Source organism: Triticum dicoccoides, chromosome 1A (genome assembly GCF_002162155.2).
Source record: "Triticum dicoccoides isolate Atlit2015 ecotype Zavitan chromosome 1A, WEW_v2.0, whole genome shotgun sequence".
In the NCBI taxonomy this organism is placed as follows: Eukaryota; Viridiplantae; Streptophyta; class Magnoliopsida; order Poales; family Poaceae; genus Triticum; species Triticum dicoccoides.
Window position 1 is genome coordinate 475,857,558 of NC_041380.1, and position 16,378 is coordinate 475,873,935.

A 16,378-nucleotide genomic window follows, 5' to 3' on the forward strand; every position below is an offset into this window, starting at 1 on the left:
GGGTAATATGCTATGTGTATATTACTAGCCTATAAAATGTGTACATTTGAGATATTGTCACATAGAATTGATATTGTAAATTATCTTGTTCCTAGGTGGCATGTTAGCTCTACAAGTTGTAATTTGGTTGTGTTTGGTGTGAAGATGATGTCGGATATCCTTGTTATCTACCACCGGGAATTATTTCCAAATACTTCTTGTCTTTTTACAATTGGTACTCACTTATGTGTGGTAGAAATTATTGATCATCTTTACATTAGCCTTTGCTTTTATTTGCCTTATCTCTTGCCTAGGATTGTGTCAACTCCCATTGTATTCCATACCACTTGTGGATCTTGTTATTTCCTTGAGCTTGTCTAGTGTTTGCATAGATATAGTGAAAGTGGCGATCCCATCTTGTGCTTTTTGTATTCAAATGCAAATTCTCCATAATGCACAATGCTTGGGGGAGCTATCCTATTTTTCTTAGAACACTCACCTTATGATCCTTTTCAAGTGTGTGTTGGTGGAATGCAAATCGTTTCTTTTGGTACTTTGTGCCATCATGAAACTTTGTAGAGCACTTGGTTTGTTTGGAACCATTGTCTCTTTTGGGAGTTTGACATCTTTCTTTTTGTGTATCATTGGATATCTCATTCCTTGATGTATCGTTTAATGATATCCTCCAAGTGATATTTTATTCATTTGGTATCTCTTCTTCACTTGGTATTTCTTTGTCTTTTGGTCTCGGTTCTTGAAAGTCTTGAGCATGCATATTTACTTCTTGTAGTTTCTTTGGCATGTTTTCTTTCTTTGACCCAATATATAGGGGAAACTCCAGCAAGTCTCAAATTGGATGAGATGTGCATGAAATTCATTTTCATATCTATATGCACATATTTATGTGGAGTTTGTCCTATGTGTTGTTGGTTCTCTAACTCTTTGGTCCCAATGAGTTTGGGTACCATTTTGTTTGTGTTGTTGTTCTAGGAACAAGTGGAGATGCATTGGATGCTCGGCTCACTCACAAGGAAGGTGGTGCCACCATGTGCTTATTGGAGTCAAGCTAGGACGATTAATGAACTACTATCTACCTTTAATTGGCATCTACTACATCCATCCAATGGTATCTCGGTAACAAGTATCATCATCTACTTCATGCACACATTTCTTGCATCAACCTTTCATAGGTTGTATCATGGCATGTTATCCATTCTCTCTTGTGATACTTGTTTCCTTTCTCAAAGCATCCCAACAATGATGTATTGTTGCTAGTTGTGATGTCTTTGATGCTCGTGTGGTTGGAATTCATTTATATGCAATAAGACCATATCTAGCCTTGTGCTATGCTCTCAAGCAAATATCTTATTGGTATATGTATGACTTCCGTTTGGATATCTTGTTCCTTCATGTTGTAACTATTTCGGGTGTACATCCTTCTTTGTAGATATATATCATCATGATTTCGTCTACCTAGAACCTTATACACTTGAGAGAAATTACATCTCTAGATGATATCCTTTCTTTCACGCCCACCTTGCCTTTCTTATGTTATTTATTTGGTGGCTCCGTGAAAGCTTTTGCCTTGAGTGCGTATCGTATCTCGTTGCATCTTGATGCACTCTTGTGTGGTGAATATTATTTTCCTCATGCTTATCTCTACGAGGCTTTTTCCATCTTAATTGGTATCCCTCGTCTTGATGAGGCTTTCATCTTCTATCTTCTCCACGGGTGTCACAAGCATAGGTTCTTTATATGCTTATTAGTTAGCTTGTGAACCCATTTGCTAGTTGTATGTGGGAATGATAGGCCTTGCACTGTGTTGCCTCATTTTTTCAAGACTTTATTGATGCTTAATGCTCATCCGTACATTAGTCTTCTCAAGTGCATTGCCTTGACCCACACACATCATTTTGGTTGAGCCCATTCTTAAGTTGCCTTTTTCACTTATTGCTCAACCACGTGTTTGTTACATGTACTAGGCTTAGTTTCCTATATGCTCACTTGCACTTGTTGTAAGTTTCCATTGATTTTGGGGGAGCTATGATCATATTTTGTGCACTTTGTATCCAAATACAAAAATTTTATGTGTGCACAAATCATGGGGAGCTTCTCTAGTTTCTTTAGAACATTCCTTTGCTCTTATCATAATATCCTTTATTCATGTAGCTCATAGGATCTTTGGCCTAGTTGGTTCAATTGGTATCTTTTTATAGCTTGCTTCAATTGGTATCTTTTGATTGCTTGATTGCTTGTTTCTCTCTTTGTTATGTCCTTGTGGCATATCATTCCTTTAGCAATCTTGGTGTCTCAATATAGTTGGTCTTCCTCCAAGTATTACCGTTGGATATGTGTATTGCATTCCACTCTCTTGTTGAGAAATACACAATTTATGGAGGAACACAATTTATATTGGCCTTCTATGCTTTTCGCCCATTTTGGCAATCGATGCCAATGGGGGAGAAGTTTCAGAGAGTTTTGTGGAGAAGTCTTCAGAGTTTTCTCCTTGCTTTGGTTTTGTTCCTAAGAATTTGCATCTCATACACATGCATTATTGGTTGTTGCATTGCTTGGTGATGCATAATTCCTTGTATAAACTCTCGTGAAAGTGATTGTCATCAATTACCAAAATGGGGGAGATTGAAAGAACATGCGGTGCCCCCATGTTTGGTTTTGGTAATTGATGACAATCTCTATGCGGTGCCAAACTCTCTGACTAGGTGGTTTTCTTATGACCGCCTGTTCGGCCGCTGCACCGACGATGACTTCTCGGGTCATCGAAAGCAATCTTCACATCAACTCGAAACTCACCGATCAGTTAGATCCAATGGAGCTCTCTTCCCTGAACGAGCTCTTGGATCGCATCGCCGCCCTGGGAGTCACTACAGACTACGATCAGATTGGGCCTAAACCCGATCTAAGAGAGATCAACTCTCCCCAGGTCACACATCACGTTGCAGTGGTCGAGGAACAATGCAGAAACCCTTCATCTATCTTAAGGACTAGCTATGTCCGGATTCCCGATCCCTCCAAGCCGGATACCCTTGGAGGGGAGGACGTCGCTCAAGGCCTGAACCTAGAATCAGGCAGCGGGCTAGATTTATCGGAAAACATCCAAGAATCCAAACTTTCGAGTTCGGAAACTCCTTGGCCCCTGAGTCTCAGATTGGGTAAGGATTCGGATTCAATTCCACCCACCCACCCAAACATACGCGATCTATCCCAAATTAGGCAAGAGCCCGAAGAAATAGTACACCATTACTGGGCCAGATTCCTCCTGGTCATGAACATGATAAAGGACTGCGCAAGGAAGATGCAATTTCATTCTTCTGCAATAATTGTACGGACAAGGGAATCCTCAACGCCATAAGTCACTGCGAAATTACACGCTTTGCCGACTTGGTGTCCATAGTACGAAAGTACTGTGCGATGGAAAGCGCCTGGAAAACCGAAATAAAATTTTGGTATAACCCGGCCCTGAATACAAACCTAGTCCGAAATAAAAGGGTGCATTATCACAATACACCTGGGTTAACTACCAAAAAGCAAAAGCCCTCTACGGGACAAGGAACCGTACTGGAGGGATGGCTCAACGGACCCTGCAAAATTCATAGTACAACGGATGCAATACCAATGCACGGCCTTAGAGCATGTTGGATACTCCGGCAGGTGGCCAAAAGTGGTGAGGATTTACTCCTCCCAAAAACCACAGAGCACCATCCCGTGGACAACAATACGGTGTTAACGGTCTTTGAGACCTTCGCGTCAAATAATAGACGCAAGCGAACACTCCGCAGCATGGCCGAAATCTGCCACGCAGCAGAAATAAATCCTTGGAGTGACACGGCTATTACCTTCAATGCCAGTGACGAACCCAAATTCCGAACAGCCCGAGCACTAGCCGCACGGGTCCTCAGTCCAATCGTGGACGGCTTTCAACTCACCAAGGTACTCATGGACGGCGGCAGCGGATTAAACCTCATCTATGAGGAAACTCTTCAAAAGATGGAAATAGACTGGAGCCGCATTGAGAAAAGTAGCACAAACTTTAGAGGAATCATCCCCAGTTGGGAAGCACGCTGTGCTGGGAAAATCACACTAGATGTGGTATTCGGCACGCCGGATAATTACAGGTCCAAAGAAATTACATTCCAAGTGGCCCCGTTCAGCAGCGGATACTACGCTCTACTAGGGCGGGAGGCGTTTACAATCTTCCAAGCCATACCCCATTATGGGTACATGAAGCTCAAAATGCCCGGGCCCAACGGAATCATCACTCTTGCTAGTGATCCGGACATAGCACTCCGCGCCGAAAATAAGACAGACGCACTGGCCCTCGAGGCACTATCTGAAGCCCTAGAGGCTGAGGAACTAACTGCGCCGCGCTCCACGGTGAACAGGGACGATGTGATACTCGATAAAAGATCCAAGTCCACCTCCTTTAAACCGACGGACGAAATAGTCAGATTCCAAGTCCATCCAACGGACCCTACAAAAACAGGTTCCATCGGGGTACAATTAAACCCTGATGTCGACTCCGCACTGCGAGAGTTCCTACGCGAGAACTGGGACATTTTTGCCTGGCACCCTTCAGACATGCCAGGAATCCCATGCAGGCTGGCTGAGCACAGCCTAAATATCCTAAAAGGATTCAAGCCAGTCAAGCAGGCTCTTCGATGTTTCTCCGAGCCTAAGAGACAAGACATGGGAGAGGAACTAGCCAAGCTATTGGAGGCCGGATTCATCAGAGATATAAAACATCCGGACTGGCTAGCAAACCTGATGATGGTACCAAAGAAGGACAAATCCTAGCGCTTGTGCGTCGATTTTAAGGACCTTTGAAAGTGCAACTATCCCTAGGTGGTTTTGGTAATTCATAACAACATATAGCTCATTGAGCTAATGCTATTCCAAGATGATTATTTTAGGAAAGCTCAATGATTAGCATGGCATGGATGTGAAAGTGGAACCCTCAAAATGCTAAGGACAAAGGATTGGCTCAAGCTCAAAAGCTCAAGACTCTTCATTTTATATTTTAGTGATCCAAGATCACATTGAGTCCATAGGAAAAGCCAATACTATCAAGGAGGGATGAGGTGTTTCTTAATGAGCCTCTTGCTTCATGTGCTTAGTGATATGCTCCAAAAACCCTCAACTACTTTCCCATATCCACATTTGACCTAAACCCTAAGCCAAACTCGGTCCTACCGATTCTTCCTATCCAGCGCCATTGAGTTTCACTTGTCATTAGCCACTGCCAAACCCTAGCAATTCGGTCCTAACGATAAGGATCTCGGTCTCACCGAGATGGGATTGCAAACTCTCTGTTTCCCTTTCGTAACTTTTTGGTCTCACCGAAAGAGCGAATCGGTCCCACCGAGATTGCAATGTAAACTCAGTGTTTCCCCTTTGTAACTTTCGGTCTCACCGAGTTCCACTCGGTCCCACTAAAAGAGCAAATCGGTCCCACCGAGTTTGCCTGACCAACTCTCTGGTTAGCTAATTACCAAATTCGGTCACACCGAGTTTGTGTAATCGGTCTCACCGAGATTACGTTATGCCCAAACCCTAACCATATCGGTCCTACCGAGTTGCATGTCAGTCCCACCGAAAATCTCTAACGGTCACTAGGTTTACAATTTCGGTCCGACCGAGTTTATTGATTCGGTCCCATCGAGATTGGAAAACTGTGTAACGGTTGGATTTTGTGTGGAGGCTATATATACCCCTCCACCTCCTTCTCATTCGAAGAGAGAGCCATCAGAACACACACACCATTCCAACTCATATGTTCTGAGAGAGAACCACCTACTCATGTGTTGAGACCAAGATATTCCATTCCTACCATATGAATCTTGATCTCTAGCCTCTCCAAGTTGCTTTCCACTCAAATCTTCTTTCCACCAAATCCAAATCCTATGAGAGAGAGTTGAGTGTTGGGGAGACTATCATTTGAAGCACAAGAGCAAGGAGTTCATTACCTACACACCATTTGTTACTTCTTGGAGAGTGGTGTCTCCTAGATTGGCTAGGTGTCACTTGGGAGCCTCCGACAAGATTGTGGAGTTGAACCAAGGAGTTTGTAAGGGCAAGGAGATCGCCTACTTCGTGAAGATCTACCGCTAGTGAGGCAAGTCCTGTGTGGGCGATGGCCATGGTGGGATAGACAAGGTTGCTTCTTCGTGGACCCTTTGTGGGTGGTTGCTTCTTCGTGGACCCTTCGTGGGTGGAGCCCTGTGTGGACTCGCGCAACCGTTACCCTTGGGTGGAGCCCTGTGTGGACTCGCGCAACCATTACCCTTCGTGGGTTGAAGTCTCCATCAACGTGGATGTAGGATAGCACCACCTATCCGAACCACGGGAAAAACATCCGTGTCTCCAATTGCGTTTGAATTCTCCAAACCCTTCCCTTTACATTCTTGCAAGTTGCATGCTTTACTTTCCGCTGCCTATATACTCTTTGCATGCTTGCTTGAATTATGTGATGATTGCTTGACTTGTCCTAAATTAGCTAAAATCTGCCAAGAACTAAAATTGGGAAAAGGTTAAGTTTTTATTTGGTCAAGTAGTCTAATCACCACCCCTCTAGACATACTTTCAATCCTACAACCTTAACAAGGCCTGCCCAAAGGATCCCTTCCCCCTCCCCCGCATTGATCAAATCATCGATGCTACCGCAGGACACGATTCATTGTGTTTCCTCGACGCATACTCCGGCTACCATCAAATTAAAATGGCGGAGCCAGACCAAGCCACAACGGCATTCATCACACCATACGGCCCATTCTGCTTCAACACAATGCCCTTCGGGCTCAAAAACGCCGGCGCACATATCAGCGCATGATTCAGACATGTCTGGCAAACCAGATCGGCAAAACAGTGGAGGCATACGTGGATGACGTGGTCGTTAAAACCAAGTATGTCGAAACTCTAGTAGACGACTTGAGGCTCACATTTGACAACCTCCGAACATATGACATCAAGCTCAATCCGGAAAATGTGTTTTCGGCGTACCAGCCGGAAAGCTCCTGGGATTCATTGTCTCCAGTAGAGGTATTGAAGCTAATCCGGCCAAAATCTGAGCGTTGTCATAGTTGGCTACCCCAACAGACCTCAAACAAATACAAAAATTAACTGGATGCGTGGCGGCTCTAAGCCGCTTTATCTCCCGCTTGGGAGAAAAGGCATTACCCCTTTATCGCCTCCTCCGGCGCACCGAACACTTCGAGTGGACGGATGCCGCCTCGGCCGGACTCAATGAAATAAAAGCCATATTGGCAACAAACCCAGTCCTAGACACGCCAAACATTGGCGAACCAATGCTATTATACATTGCGGCAACTCATCAAGTAGTAAGCGTAGTGCTCGTCGTCGAGCGAGAAGTGGACGGACACAAATTCCCCCTTCAAAATCCGGTTTACTATGTGTCCACTGTCCTTACTCCATGCAAATCACGGTACCCGCATCATCAAAAGATAGCGTACGCGGTATTTATGGCATCCCGGAAGCTGCGACACTACTTTCAAAAGTGTTCGATAACGGTAGCCTCGGAAGTACCACTTAACGATATTATAAACAACCGCGACGCGACAGGCCGGATATCCAAATGGGCCATTGAGCTCCTCCCGTTCGACATAACTTACAAGCCACGGCGAGCTATTAAGTCGCAAGTTTTGGCTGACTTCGTAGCTGAGTGGACGGAAGCCGAACTCCCTAAAGAGTACGGCACATATTCAAACTAGATCCTGCACTTCGACGGCTCCAAAATGTTGGCTGGTCTGGGGGCTGGCGTCGTTTTGACGTCCCCAACAGGAGATACCGTTCAATACGTACTACAGATAATGTATACGGACTCCAACAACGCAGCCGAATATGAGGCCCTTCTACATGGTCTCCGGATGGCAGTATCCATGGGCATTCAACGCCTAGAGGTGCGCAGGGATTCGAACCTCGCGATATCCCAGATAAATGGAGACTTCAATGTCAAGGATCCGAAAATGGCAGCTTATTGCAATGCCGTCCTAAAAATGTCAGCTCAGTTCGAGGGGCTCGAATTTCACCATGTGGCTCGGGAAAACAATCAGGCGGCGGACATCCTCGCCCGCATCGGCGCAAAACGCGACGCGGTCCGTCCCAGCATATTTCTGGAACGGCTCTTCAAGCCATCCATAGCATGGGAAGGGGACACCGGTAACAACAGTCCAGACCCGACCAAAATACCCGATACCGAACTCTCTGACACAATCGGAGGCTCCGCCACCCAAATAACACAATCAGCCCACAAAATAATGGCCATTATTGCCCCGTGGACAGAACCATTCCTAGCCTACTTAACTAGACAGGAACTTCCGGAGGACCAAAATGAGGCACGCTGCATAGTACGGCGATCCAAGGCCTACAGGGTCCATGAGGGAGAATTATACAAAAAAAGCGCTACCGGAGTCCTTCAAAGGTGCATCTCCGAAGAGGAAGGGCGGAACCTTTTGGCAGAAATTCACACCGGACTCGGCGGTCATCACGCCGCAGCCCGGGCTCTTGTAAGCAAGGCCTTCCATACAGGATTCTATTGGCCAACGGCCCAGGCAGATGCACAGGACTTGGTCCAACCTTGCGCCGGTTGCCAGCTCTTTACAAATCAAAGCCACATGCCACCCACTGCCCTCCAAACAATCCCCATTACATGGCCCTTCGCGGTCTGGGGGCTTGACATGGTTGGACCCCTTAAAGGGGGAACCCACAAGAAAAAATACTTATTGGTCATGGTGGACAAATTCACCAAATGGATAGAGGCTAAACCGGTTAAAACAGCCGAATCCGGACCGGTGATAGATTTCATATCTGGGGTTGTACACCGTTACGGAGTCCCCCACAGCATCATCACTGATAATGGCACGAACTTCATGGCTGACGAGGTAAAACTCTGGTGCAGCAAAATGGGCATCAAGGTCGATTATGCTTCAGTCTATCACCCACAAACCAACGGTCAAGTCGAACGAGCAAATGGTCTTATAATGAGCGGCATTAAACCCAGATTAGTGCGCTCCTTAATGGAGTCTGACATGCACTGGGTAGAGAAGCTTGACTCCGTACTCTGGGGGCTGCGAACCACGCCGAATCGTAGTACCTATACACCGTTTTTTATGGTGTACGGCGCAGAGGCAGTCCTGCCTTGTGACATAATTCATGACTCACCTCGAGTGCGCATGTACGAAGAAAGAGAAGCCAAGCTGGATCGGCAGGACAGTCTGGACACCTTGGAGGAAGAGCGCGACGTAGCCAAAGCCCGTTCTGCATTTTACCAGCAACAGGCTCGTAGATACCAAAGCAGAGAAGTACGGGCCAAAACTTATAACGTTGGCGAACTAGTTCTACGACTGCCAGATAAGAAAAAGAACAAGCTCGAGCCCAAATGGGAAGGTCCCTTCATTATCGACCAAGTTCTGACCGGTGGAGCGTACCGACTGAGGGATGCATCGAGTAGTCGACTCGAGCCGAACCCATGGAACGCAGCCAGGCTTCGAAGATTCTACGCCTAGCATCGGACTCTATGTTAGTCCCCTCCCTTTGTCCATTTTCTGCATATGCATCATCTGTCCTGTTTCCCTTTCTTTCTTTTATTTCTTTAGGCCTTCAAGGGTCACCTTGTGCCTCACTCGTACATTACAGATGTGCTAGCCGCACTCTTCATACCTGGGGGCTTCTTTCACAGAAACTTAAGTTATTTACCTGGGCCTCACGCCCAACACATGTGTTATACTTCCGCATGTACCTTTTTTCACCATTATATGCATCGATATGACTTAAGTTTTGGCCAAGCTGGGCTGCCTGGCTCTGGTATTTATGCCCTACGTTCCTGTTAATTCGGCTAGGGCATAAGGGGAGCACCTCTGCGATTGTTACCGCCAGTTCAGCCGGACGTGTACCTCAGACTGGGTGAAGCCAAAAGCTAGCATTCTTAAGGGAATATTCGGTTGGTGAACAAAAGATGACTTTTATTATCCATATCTGCCCCCAGATGATTTTTCTGCGCTTCTTATCGTAGTCCAAACATGCACTTTAGGGCATGCTTACCCAGGGAAAGGAACCCTTAACGGAACTATTCTCCCTGGAAGATGTTTCTTACTACCCATGTAATATAACATAACTAGTTGGGCACTTGTCTGATAAAGCACTAATGACCCTTACGCCTGGTCTCCATGCATGCCCCGGTTCTTACATAACCGAGAGGGTATTCGGATACACTCCGGACTGTCGGGTCCCGAGGTTGAAGCAAAAAGGTCCGCCACGACAAACGATCTATAATCCGGCTAGAAGGCATTATACATGTCACTTTAAAATTACATAGTCAATTTGACTGGTTGAGTTCCTCTTCAATACCATCCAACAGGTTGTCTAGTCTACAGTCCTGTTGGGAATACTTTGCGGCCAATTCTACTTGGCCATACACTAAGCTCACAGGGATCTCCTTCCCATCGGGCCCCACAGGTCCGACTTCGGCCATGTGGTTCGGGTCAGCCTTCGTGTACCGTGTCTTCACCATCGCCCAGGCTTCCCTAGCGCCCTGACGGCAGGCCGATATCTTCCATAATCCGAAGCGTCGCCGCGCTCCCTTTAGCTTTTCTGCAAGCTCTCCAAGGCCTTCGGGTATGGAGATGGATGGCCACAAGGCCTGGGCGACGCCTTGCATCACCTGCCGAACTCGTTCGCGCAGCTGTGAGAGCTCGGAAAGAAGGTCACCCGTTGAACCGGGCATTTCCTCGGCAGGACGACCTGTTAGCATACCTATAGACATAACTCTGTCAGCCAGCTTCCTTGCCGAACTCTTTTTCAAAGTTCGTTCAAGCACTTACTAAATATGCCATGTCGAAGCCGCCAATTTTCCTTAACAGAGTCCGACAGTTGGGCACGAACATCTTGTAGTTCCACGCCCAGCTTGGTGTTGGCATCTAGGAGATCATTTTTCTCCTGCCTCACCCTCGTAAGCACGCTCTCACCGGCCTTCAGCTGGCGTATGAGCTGTTGCTTATCCGGATTTACTCCAGCGTCATCTGCAATTTTATCGTCAGATCTGCATATACGCCGCATTCTATATGATACTTATCATTCGAAGGATATATTACCAGAGGGAGTCTCTTTGGGCTCCCCTGCTGCGGCCAGTGCGGCCTGAAGTTGGGCTTTGCACTCTTCCAGCTCCTGGGACAATTGAGTATTCTTTTCTGTAAGAACCTGCATAACAAAAGATCCTTAAATCAGTTATCCTAACTGTTTCAAGTCTCAGGGGCTACTGATATATATAATCATCAAATTCTCTCACCCGTATGTCTTTTACATACTGCTCCGTGGCTCTGGCTAGACCATTTTGAGCGGCACGGAGGTGCGCGTCTCCTGAGTTGAAGGCATCCAATGCCTCTTGGGAGAAACAAGCGTCACGAAGAACAGTCCAGCGACGCCTGTGGTTCATGGCACTTTCCACCTCGGAATGGGTGGCGGATAGTTTATCCGCATCCTTTGTCGGAGGAGCACCCGGCGCACACCTTGTATTCGTTTCCGCCTCCGAATCCGGCCTTGGAGCCTGGCTTGTGGAGGCGCGATTGGTAGCCTCTCCGGGTATAGTCCGGCGAGCGCTCTTTTTCCTGAAAAGAAGGCATGGGCGTTAATATGCCTCTGAGAATAATGTCTTGTAATAAGGACGGCGCGCCATACCGCTGCGTCGGTGTCTCAATCCGGACTGCGGGCCTTTTCAGCCTGCCTGGCCTCGCGGCCCCTTGTTGGCCAGTTGCCGCAGGCTCGGCCTTCGGCCTCGAGGACCTCCCCTGCAAAACACGGCTGTTATACGGCGATCAAAAACACGCAAGGACAGATCCCTTTTTGAACTACTGGGACTTCGGTCTCAGTCACCTGTGAGGCTGGAACTAGCCCAGGGTAATCAGCCGTAATGACCACCAAAGCATTGTCATTACTTGCTTGGTAAAATACCCCATCGATCAGCTCCACAGATATGTCCGGATCCTCCTGGGAGGCCGGGTCAAGGGACCGTCCAGGGTCCTCGGGTTGTGGAGGAGGGTTGTTTATCTCCTTTATAGCCTGGCGCAGCTCCTGCGATGAAATCGCTAGAATGAATACTTAACTACGGGAATACGAAATGGATGGGCGATAAAAAGTCTCCGCTTACCCAGCTCGGAGGATTGTACATAGAAAATCCGCCCTGCGGGTTGACACGAAGGAATTCCTCCTCTTCTCCCTTGTACAAAGTGGATAAGATCTTTATTGGATCAGCAGCCGATCCCGGCCCTTTGCGGCCGTGGCGGGTGGCGTCATCCTCCCCGTTGAAATCCCACATGGGGTGGCCTCTATACTGAAGCGGCTGCACCCCCCGCATGATGTATGTGGCCATGACCTCGATCATGGTCAATCCGGATCGAGCTAAAAAACTTATCCGGCTCATCAGGTAAAGAATGTCCCTGTCATCTTCCTCCAGGGAGCTCCGTGGATGCCAGCTTCGGCGCTTCTTCAAAGGGGCGTTGTCAAACTCAGGAAGGCCGATCCGAATAGGATCCGGAAGGGGGATGTCTTCTATATAAAACCATTCTGAAGGCCAGTCTTCAGACGTCTTCTTTGGGGTCCCGGACAGGTATCCGGTCCCGGCAATACGCCACACTTCGGCTCCACCCACTTGATATATTGACCCCTTCTGAGAATGGGGCACAAGGCAGAACAACTTCTTCCACAGAGCGAAATGAGCTTCACAGCCCAAAAACAACTCACAAAGAGCTACGAATCTCGCGATATGCAGCAGGGAGGCAGGCGTAAGATTTTGCAACTGGAGGCCGTAGAACTCCAGGAGCCCCCGGAGAAACGGATGAATTGGAAATCCGAGCCCTCTTACCAAATAAGGGACAAGGCAAACCCTCTCTCCCTTGGAGGGATTGGGAAGGCTCTCCACTTGCTCTCCGCCATTATAGGTGGCAAGCCCGGCTTGAACCGGGACCAGGTAAGCTGGGGGAAGAAATCCCTTGGACTGAAGCATTACTAATTTGCTGTGCGGGACAGAACATCTCTCCCAATCTCCAGGCTTGGAGCTAGGGGTGCGAGAGGAGGAGCTGCGTTGACCGACCATGATGGAATGGATCTCTGTCGGGTGCGCTCCGACGAAGGCTCGCCAAGGGAGGATGATGTGATTTGGATCTGAATCCTCGTCTTTTTAAATAGGCGGCTCATTCACACAGCTAGGGGGTAAATGTGGAAACACCCTGGCTCTTCACATTCGCTCGACACGTGGAAAGTGGCCATTATTGGGCGTGGAAGCCAAGGAGTGCTACATTCACAAGAAATCGGACATTATTTTGACAGGTACATAGAATTCGGAGAGGGACCCGCCTTGCAATGCCGAAGACAATACTGCGCGTCGGACTCATCATCATTGAAGCCTGGTTCGGGGGCTACTGAGGGAGTCCTGGATTAGGGGGTCTCCGGACAGCTGGACTATATCCTTTGGCCGGACTGTTGGACTATGAAGATACAAGATTGAAGACTTCGTCTCGTGTCCGGATGGGACTCTACTTGGCGTGGAAGGCAAGCCAGGCAATATGTATATGGATATCTCCTCCTTTATAACCGACCTTGTGTAACCCTAACCCTCTCCGGTGTCTATATAAACCGAAGGGTTTTTAGTCCATAGGACAACAATCACAACATACAATCATACCATAGGCTAGCTTCTAGGGTTTAGCCTCTCTGATCTCGTGGTAGATCTACTCTTGTACTACTCATATCATCAATATTAATCAAGTAGGACGTAGGGTTTTACCTCCGTCAAGAGGGCCCGAACCTAGGTAAAATATCGTGTCCCCTGCCTCCTGTTACCATCCGGCCTAGACGCACAGTTCGGGACCCCCTACCCGAGATCCGCCGGTTTTGACACCGACAAGAACTTTGGAGTGATTCTTCATCGCACCTTGAGGGATGGTTATATGATCCAATTATATTAGCATTGTTGAGAGACTGCACTAGCGAAAGTACGGACTCTAGGCCTCATTTTCAAGCATTGCAATACCATTTGTGCTCACTTTGGGTACTTGCTACCTTGCTGTTTTTATTGTTCCTATTACAAAAATCAATATCTACTGTCATTACTACACTTGTATCACCATCTCTTCGCCGAACTAGCACACCTATACAATTTACCATTGTATTTGGTGTGTTGGGGACACAAGAGACTCTTTGTTATTTGGTTGCAGGGTTGTTTGAGAGAGACCATCTTCATCCTATGCCTCCCTTGGATTGATAAACCTTAGGCCATCCACTTGAGGGAAATTTGCTACTAACCTACAAAACTCTGCACTTGGAGGCCCAATACGAGTCTACAAGAACAAACTGTGTAGTAGACATCAGGTATCATTAGCATGTTGTAACATATTAAATCCTTTATTCTCTCCATCCCCCCAAAACCCTTTTCACTATATCATTATCTCTAGCATTTTTCAAAATCACAGCTAGGGCATTAGCAGCTATGTCAAACAACATGGGTGACATAGCATCCCCCTAACGCATACCTTTGAAAGTTTTAAAGTAAGGTCCAATTATATCATTGACTCTCACACCCACGTGTCCCCCTCTCATGGTTTTCATAACCCAGTCACACCACTTGTCAGGGAAGCCTTTTAGTTGTAGCATTTTCATAACAAAAGGCCATTTTATTTTGTCGTATGCCTTTTGAAAATCTACCTTAAAGATCAAGGCATCTTGTTCGTGGGTATGAATAGTGTTCAATGCTTCATGCAAGATCACAACCCCCTCCATTATGTATCTCCCTTTGACAAAGGCAGTCTGAGTTGGGGAGATCACTTGAGAGGAACACTCATTCAACCTATTCATAAGTAGTTTAGTAATAATTTTGAAGCTAACATTCAGGAACATATTGGTCTAAATTTTTGGATTTGTTTAGCATCAACAGTTTTGGGGACTAATGTAATAATCCCATAATTCAATCTATTGATGTCTAGCTTTCCAGTGGCAAAATCCTCTACCAAGTTCTTTAGATCCCACTTGACCAAATCCCAGAAAACCTGATAAAAATCAGCAGGGAAGCCATCAGGTCCTAGACTCTTGTTTCTTTTCATCCCAAAAACCACATCTTTGATTTCTGAGAGGGTAAAAGGTCTAATAAGCTTATCAGCTTCATCATCTGATTTTTTTAGGTTTGGGTCATCAAGGAGACATTAGAGATATCAGGGTGACCAAACAATTTTTTTTGTAAAAATCAGTGTTGTAAGTTAACAACCCCCCCTCGATAACCCCTTCCTCCTGTTCTAGTGAAGTGATTCTATTTTTTCCTCCTTCTACCATTTACTCTAGCATGGTAGTATATGGTATTCCCATCACCATCAGTGATCTCTTTATCTTTATATCTCTGTAGCCATTTTATTTCTTCTTGTTTAAGCAGTCTCTCCAATTGTCTTCTCAAGTCAATTTGTTATTGTCCATCAAAAGCACACAACTCCAGGCTTTCAGCCCTCCTATCAATGTTGTCCAGTCTTTCCAAAAAAATTACTTTAATTTTTTATACCAAGCATCTAATTTTTTGTTCCAACCCTTAATTTTCTTTCTCAGAATCCTAAACCGAGCTTGCCATCTTTCAAAAGTATCATCTCTGAATCGCTCTCTCAAATTCCATTGGTTTCCATATCTAAAGATAGGTCCACTATTAACATTCTCTCCAGTATCTATAAACAAGGTGCACTCGGTCCCCCCCTTGTATCAAGGTTGTGTGGCGTCTCGACTATAACACCGTGATCTCATGAAATACAATCTCCTTTCCCCTGAAGAAAAAAAACTGTGAACAAAAAGGTAGCCAGCAATGCACTGCCAGTACGCAGGCGCAACCGAAGTCCTACTTGACAACATTACAATATTCTATCCATCCAGCAAGCAAACACATCTCAGTTGTTCGCTGCTGTCACGGAGAATCCTTTGCAGTATCACAGTCCCGGTAGTCTCCATTCTCTTTTCTTATGCCTTTCTCGTTTGTGGGTGGTTGTCCGTACCTGCCGATCAAACCTGTAGATAGAGCAGAAAAAATATTAGAAGCGAGGAATGATAATCGGGGCACCAAAAAGGTTCACATCAGGTGGGCAAGCTGTCTGTTCGAGTATTCTTCCCGCAACAAAAAGAGTACCACCGCCACGTACGAGCGCAGATCGGCCAATCACAGAAGCCTTCTGCGCCTCCGTATCCCGCACACAACACAACAGCGCGCCCGCCCCGCATCTCCCACTTCGCTCCCGGCCACGCGGGCCACCCAGACTCCAAACCCCACACGTCAGTGACAGCGGCCGCAGATCACACCCGCCCTCCCTACCCGCCGCCCGGGCCAGCAACCGCCTCCCCCTCGCCGTGCCCG